The 7,808-nt window shown below is 53.9% G+C and overlaps 1 long non-coding RNA gene across 1 annotated transcript; it reads left to right on the top strand.

The window, feature by feature from the left end:
* The first annotated feature begins 827 nt into the window (after positions 1–827).
* On the top strand, positions 828–5,087 carry LOC132511961 (uncharacterized). The gene is made up of 3 exons (XR_009537789.1): positions 828–1,186; positions 3,811–3,869; positions 4,469–5,087. It is a non-coding gene; the product is annotated as an uncharacterized LOC132511961 (long non-coding RNA).
* The last annotated feature ends 2,721 nt before the right edge of the window (positions 5,088–7,808 follow it).

Below are 7,808 nucleotides of genomic sequence, written 5' to 3'. Positions count from 1 at the left end.
CACTCTGCTCATCCGAGATTCTGGGTTTTCCCCAAGCGGCGTCCCCCAAAGGCGGCATCCTGCTCGCCCGACCTCGACCCGAGGGCTCCGAGACCAGCCCCCGAAGGGTTACACGACACCTAGCGCGCGGCGGCGTCCGGGCCGCCGGGGTGCAGGCCGAGACACTGAGCTGGGGTGGGGGAGGCACGGGAACCTAGCCTTCCCCCATCCTCCAACCCCCCCGGTCGAGCGCAAGAGTTACACGCCGAGAAACTTCGCCGCGATCCCACGCCGCGCTCGCGAGGCCCAGCTCCGCGCCGCCTGGGTTACCTGCGCTCAGATCCGCCGGGCGCAGGGCCGGCCGGGCCGCTCGCACCGCAGGCCTCGCCCTCCCGCGCCGCCGAGCCCGCGCCCCAGCCGGGGGTCGTGGGGAGCAGCCGCCAGCCGGACCCGGCGCCCCGACGTCCCGGGCGCCCCGCGTGCGCCGGGCCGGGGGCCGGGGCCTCGCTCAACCCGTCCTGGACCTGGGGGCAGCTGCCGCCACCTCCCCGAGGAGCACGGGCCGGGCACAGCGGGGAAAGGAGTGGGGCGGCGAGACCCCTCGAAAGTTAGGGGAGTTCCTCCCGCTCGCAGCGCAGCCCGAGCTGGCTCCACGTGCTGGTGACACATCAGGAAGGCTGCGCGCCCCACGGCTCCCGGCGGGCGGACACGGCCAGCGCCCGCCCGCACCGCCTCCCGGAGCCGGGCGGACGCGCCCCGCCCCGGCCCGCCCTCCGCCCGCCCCTCGGCGCCCCCGCCCCCGCCCCGGGCCGCGGAGCCCTCTCCAGCCTGCGGCACCCGCGGGAGGACACCCGGGCGGGGTGGGGGCCGCACCGGCGCCCCTTTCCCTGGTCGTCCGAGCTGCCCCGGGGATCGAATCCGGCCGCGGGCTGCCAGACTCGACAGTCTCAAGTACCTTCCTCCCAGTCACGCAGCCCTTCCCGCCCCCGAGCTCCAGTAATTTTCCCTTTTCCTCCTCTGACCGGTCGGAGCCGCAGCCAGCGCTTCCTCCCGCGAAGGCCGGCGCCGAGAGCCCCCTGCCGGCCGCTCTGCTCCGAGGCCGCGTCGCCGGCCCGGCGAAGCGCTCCTGCGGCCGGCCTCAACCTCCCCACCTGGAACCTGGGGCCGGCCAGGCCCGTCTCGTTGGCAAACCAACGAGAAAATAAATGTAAGGCGCCAGGCGGAGGGCCGTGCAGCACAATTTTTGAAATGTTAATTTTGTGTTTTCCTCTCCCCCTTCCAGTTGTCTGTTTACCCACTTCTGTCTTCCTGGTTGTGCTTTCTGAAAACCCGAGTTCCTTTAGGGGGACTGTAGGGAGGAAGGATGGTACAGAAAAGCTTCGAGGCCGAGGGAGAGCTTTCGCAAGGTTGGAGAGGGATCCGAGTTCGGTGGAATCCCTTCTGGTGGGGACCTAGTGCCTCACTCTCTCTCTCTTTCTCTGGAGACGCCGGGACGGGGGGAGTAACCACATGCCTCATCTTGAGACCAGTCTGGAGCGTCCATAAGCCAAGATCCCCATCCTCAAGATGGCCAGGACTCCAGGGACCATGGCAGAGGGAGGGATGGGTAAACGCAAATAATGACTGAGATGGAGTTGCCCTGCCTCTCTTCGGATGGAGCCTTGGAGTCAGGTTTAATTTAAATAATGAGACATACCTGCTTGTGGCCACACATAGATATTGGCTATGTTCCTCTCTTCTGTTTCCTGGCCTCACCGATCCAAATCGTGCCTTAAGACTTCACTGTGGTGAGGCCTGAGTGGTTTATCTGTTCAGTTTGCCAGCTGGCCCCACACCCCACATGACGACGGCAGGGCAGACAGATGTGCAGGACCAGGTGCTCCCAGGAGAGCAGCTCTGGGAGGGATGGAGGGCAGATGGCAGCCAGGCACTGCAGTGGTGCCCAGTGCCGGGGGCAGGGCGGGGCTCTGGCCCCAAGCCTCTGTAATCCCCATTTTGTGGGAGCCCAGGATTAGAAGGGAAGAAAGAGGAAGATGCCCTGACATTGCTGGTGATGCTGCCGGTGCTGGCAGGGGTCTGGGGTTCATGCTCTGCTTTCTCTTCCCCTTTTATTACTGTCTCTAAATCTGACAAACCCTTTGGATCTCTGAGACTTGAGGAGCCTGGAGGAGCCGGTGTCCTGGGGGGATGAAAGTGCAGGGATGTAATGGGTTTACCCCAGCGCTGATCCCAGAGAAGCCCGCAGAAGATTAAGATTTGCTCCCTGAGCTTGAAATCTCCCTGCTATCCCCTGACCACATCAAAGGACATGGCCGTAGGGGGCACCTAATCCCATCAATGGAATCAAAGCTGGACAAGAAAGGAAATCTGCAAACTTGGTGCAGCGTCAGGACACAGCTCACAAGAGAAAAGATAGATACACCAGGGCTCTGGCCTCCTCCACCGGGGTTACATCCCAGGAAAGGTCCCGAGCCAGTCCGCAAGCAGACAGGGCCTGTTCTTTGCTTCTTGAGGTGGCCACTGTGGGAAGGTCAACCACAAGAATTCAGAAAACTGGGCAGTGGGGCTGGGCCTGCCCCCGGGGCAGAACGGGACCCTGAAAGGGTTGGGACTCCTCTGTGTCTCTCAGTTCTGTTAGCTCCCAGCTTTCAGAGAATGCTTTCACAAAGACGCTCCTTACCACTCGTGTTCCCAAAGCGTGGTGCGCATGTGTGAGATGGTTTTAGGCTAAAAATATGTCATATATATTTTCAAAAATAAATTTCAAGAATATTGTGGTTACGATGAGGTTAAAATGAGCTAACTCAAAGACCAGTATTTAGTAAATCATAGCACAAGTGGTATTCTGCTATGGCAAAAGTGAGGGCAGTGGCCTGCAAATTACTAATTAGAAAAACACTCTTTAGAATCATCTTTAGAGAAACACTGCCTTAGAACGGTGGTTTTCAAACATTCAGTCATGCCCCATGGTAGGAAATTTATCTATATATGTATATAAAATGTTTTATGAAACAATTCTTATACACGCAAATATATTTGATGCAATCCTATTCTGTTCCATGAAAAAAAAAATGCTGCTTGCAAGCTATTAAATTTATTTCATGATCCACTCATGGGTTACCTCCTGCAGTTTGAAAAACCCTGCCTTAGAGAATATTAACATGTGATGATGATGGTAGCTCTCAGTCAGTGAGAAATTTTTCAGTGCCAAGACCCTGTGCGAAGAGCTTCTCCTTACACTCTCACAATGACCCTAGGTCAGAGGTATTATTATTGCCTACATTCTACATGTGAAATTACTTGCCAGGGTCACTCGGCCAGTAAGTGCAGGCCGAGAGCAGCCCCTCTCCACTCTGGTCTAGTGCACTTCCCACCCGCTCACTCCGAGTAATTCACACCACGTTTGCCCTTCCCACAATGTATCCATCCCTCCAAGTCTGCCCTGTGGCTCCTGCCCTGTTTCCCCCCATCCACAAATGGCCTACAGGAGGCAGGCTCCTTAACAAGCTGACCTCAGAGCCCCTGAGATGGGGGTGGGGTGTGTGGTGTGACAAGGACAATCTAAATGTCTCAGCCTCCCTGCTGCATACATCCATCTCTGTGGCTGGGAGGGATCCACCTGCCCTGGGGACAAAATCCCATAGATCGGGAGACACTGACCTTTCTCTCTGGCTCCCCTCACTCTAGATTCTTCCCTAGGCCTTCCCTGGCTACTCTATTTGAAACTGCAGGCTCTTTTTCCATCACTTCGTACCCCCAACCCAGCATTTTTCTCCTTCCATAGCCCTCATCCCCTCTAATGTGCCACATCTTTTACTCATTTGCATATAGGGCCTGTCTCCCTGCTGCTGATCCTTGCCTCTGACTCCCAGGATGTAAGCTCCACAGGGGTAGGACTTTTTGTTTCATTTGTACACTACTGTATCCCTGTACACATAATGCAGTCTCAGCCAGTACGTGCTGAATGCCTTTCAGTCCTGCATACACTGCCCTGAGAGCTCAGTTTTTGCCATTACTGGATGGGCTTGGCTGCCCCCAACCCTCCCCCCTCCAGGGCCCCACCCACCCAGGGCTGAGACACACACACAGAGGCACAGACACACTCTAACACCTGTTGATTTCACCCTTTTCCTCTCAGAGGATGACCACGTTCCCCCCCAAGGCGGGAGGGCCACATTCACCGCGGCCTCCAATGCGCAAACCGTGCAAGGTACTTAATATCAACCCCATGTTACAGTCCTGATTCTCTGCTAATAACGAACACGTGCCATCTCTCTAGCAAGCCATCAAGTGGTGTGACATGGCAGGGCAGGAATGAGAACCCCGATTTTACTGATACGGAAACGGGGCTTGGGGAGATGAAATGATTTACCCAAGGTCACTCTGTACCGAGCTCTTTGCCCTCAACGGCCTCCTCCGGACCCTCCAGACTATCAGATGCCACGATTGTGCACCTTCTACAGTCACGGTTGTGCTGGGTTCTTTACAGCTTCCTGCCATCAGTCAGAAAGAGCTCGGACAGAAGACACGGGGATCCTGGTGACCAGAGGGAGAGAAGGACTGCAAATAAAATATTTTGTGTGTGAATATGGAATTCATGGGGCTGATCTTCTCAGCAGATTTTGCTCAGGTGGCAATGTACATGGCTTTTGTTTCTCTCGGCCCAGATGGCTTGGACAGAAGGAGAGCCCCAGAGCTCAGGGGGAAGACAGGTTTTGGCATGAAATCTTTACAGCAAAAAAGCCACTACTGGGATCACAGATTCTGTCAACATCTGAGCCCATTTCACCTCCTCACTCTTGTGCAAACTCTGCTAAGTTCTCTGCCTGGGGCCTCCGTTTGTCATTGGCAAAACTGGGATGGGATTTTCTCTGTGATTTCTCCCAGCTTCTCCTCTCTTGAGAAGACAGGACACAACCTTTGCCTGCAAGAAGCAGCAGGGGGGTAAAGTCCCCAGAAAGGAGTCGATTCTTTCCAGGTGTAATGATATTTCCGCAAGGCCAAGGCAGCGCTTCGAGCTGGATGCAGTTTTCCTGCCTGATGGGGGGTGGGGAGGAGGCAGGTGGTCACTCTGAACGTGACCCAGGGAGTGAGGCTGAGAAGGTGGTGGGAAAATCCTGGAAAGTAAGGACACAAAGTAAGGACACAGCAGGGACACTCCAGTCTCCCTGCTGGCTCAGAGTGCCAGCCCTCTCACCCGGGGTTCTCAGAAAGGCTTTCTCTGGGCAGGGTAAGTGCCTGGAAGATGGGAAAGCCCTTGGTTCAGAAGATCGAGGAGTCTGTCTCCTGGGGATTCCAACTGGTGATAGGGAGTTTCTGTGTCCCTCCCTTGTCTCCACAGCCTGAGTACTGGGGTCAAGCCTAGTGATTTTGTTCACTATGTGCTTTTTCTGTTGATCAGGGGTGAATATTAGACAAGAGAAGTACCTGCTTGCCCCATGGGTTGGCAAAGAGATGGGCCATCTCCTGGGTACATGTCAGGTTATAATCAAAGATGACTTTCCCAAGCAGATTTGTGCTCATCCTGCGGAGGAGCTTAACTATGTCATAAAGGTACTGCTTCCTGGATGATCTTGAACAAATCACTTCCCTTCTCTTTGCCTGTCTCTGTGGCTGTACAATGAGAGGGTTGGGTGGTTGCTTTCATTCCTATCAGACCATGATTCCAAACTGGCAACTTTTGTCGCAAAGTATAGGGTTGGACCTTTAGTGTTTGCTTATAAAAGCATGGACAGACAGCATTTGTTTCTTAATTTGAAATTTCATTTTATGTGCAAGGTCAGAGGGGTTGGCCGCTGGGGGTGGGGGTGGGGGTGGGGGTGGGGCTTCGGGAGGAGAAAAGCACCCCTGCCCGCTTAGTTGCAACCTAGATCATGATATTTGAGTGTCAACGGTGATTGAATGAGGGCAGAAGTAGCCAAGATTGTTTGTGGTGCTCTGGTAAATTCCTGTTCATCCTCCAGAGCCCAGGTATGACATCACCTCCTCTGGGAAGACCTCCGCAACCCTTTAAGCAGGGTCCTGTCTTGTAAGAGGGCTCTGTCTCTGTACCAGATGCTGGAAACACAGACACAAGCAAGACACTGTCCCTGTCCTGAGGGGCCTCCCAGCTATGGTGTGAAACACACAGAGGGGTCCCAGACAATAAGCTGTGACTCATTACCTGGGGGAATCAGAGGTTTCTCAGAGAAGGTGATACGTGAGTCTCACCAAAGGGATGGAATCTGACTCTGATCCAGCGTCTGGATCTAGCTGCTAATTTGCAGGGAATACCGAGGACAGAAGAAATGGAACTGCACTAAGAGTCTGCAGCCAGCAAAGTCTAGACTATGGGAAACTCTCCAGGTCAAATGGGCCAGGTTCCTCAACAGACAGACACACTGCAAGAAAATAAAAGGGAAGGAAGAGAATCCTAGTGATTGGAAAAAAAAAAAAAAAGCTTAAAAGACATATCAGTTTTTAAAATGGGCAAAGTTAAACTGTAGGGTATAAAGATGTACAACAAGATGATAAATTAAAATGCAAAGGGCTTCCCTGGTGGCGCAGTGGTTGAGAGTCCGCCTGCCGATGCAGGGGACATGGGTTCATGACCCGGTCCGGGAAGATCCCACATGCCGCAGAGCGGCTGGGCCCGTGAGCCATGGCCGCTGAGCCTGCGCATCTGGAGCCTGTGCTCCGCAACGGGAGAGGCCACAACAGTGAGTGGCCCACGTACCACAAAAAAAAAAAAAAAAAAAATGCAAGGAAGTGATTGATTACTATAAAAGTAAGGGGTATGGTTGCCTCTGGCTGTAGGGGGTTGTGATTGCAAGGGGGGGCACATGAAAGAGGTTTCTGGGTGTCTGGCAAAGTTCTCTGACCTGGGTGGTGTTCTACTTATAACTCATTAAGACATTCACTTGATTTGCGTGGTTTCTGAAATTGTGTTTTATTGTACAATAAAAGATTTAAAAATAGACATCTCCAGGCTGGAATATTGGACTAAAACTGACGGCACAAGGCAAAATATATACGCTTGCCAAATTCTGCTTTTAAGTCAAATAATATTTGCTCGCAGGAAAGAAGCGGCCTGACCTAAAGTAGTTTGTATTTTTAAAAATATCCTGGAGGTTTTTAGCTGCCCACAAATGACTGCCTGCATACGTGGCTCTCCAACTGCAGTCCCAGAGGCCCTGTGTTTGTCCTAGACTCTGGGGGGAGCCACTGTGGGGAGGTCCGAGCAAGGGGAAACTGACAGGGGGAGGGGCTTCGTAGCTCTGGTCCTGCCCATCAGGGAGGACGGGCTGTAACTCTGGATTGGGGAGCCAGGGCCATATAGTCTCACCGTGAGGGCACCACGACCAAGCCCCACTGTGAAAGGGGATGCTATGATTCACTACTTTGGCAGCCCCAAGAGAGACTGGGCGTGGCGCTAGCTAGAGGCAGCCCCACACACACACCGCTTCTCCAAGGGCCAAGCTCTGAGGTAGAAGGTTTGAATTTCAAGCCACAGGCATTTAGGAAACATCTCTTTCAACTCTCTAATTTTGCAACTAAGGAAGTTGAAATCCGGGGTATGTGATTTAACAAGGGTCATGCAATAAATTCAACACAGGTGTCTCCTTCTGCTTCTGTCCTCCCCCTTCAAGCCAATGACCTACCTCCAGTCTCACAGAGGTGAGTATAGATACCTGTGGGCCTACAATGTAACTACAAGGTAACTACAAGTTACCTACAAGGTAACTTGCTAGGCCTCTCGGCTCCTACGCTCACCCTGGTGCTTGTATCTGACACACCTGCACTTCCATCTCCTCTCACCAACCTTGACTTGGGATTCATACTTGACTCCT

This window comes from Lagenorhynchus albirostris, chromosome 20, assembly GCF_949774975.1.
Source record: "Lagenorhynchus albirostris chromosome 20, mLagAlb1.1, whole genome shotgun sequence".
In the NCBI taxonomy this organism is placed as follows: domain Eukaryota; kingdom Metazoa; phylum Chordata; class Mammalia; order Artiodactyla; family Delphinidae; genus Lagenorhynchus; species Lagenorhynchus albirostris.
The sequence above is the reverse complement of the archived record's forward strand: the minus strand, read 5'-3'. Positions and strand labels throughout refer to the sequence as shown.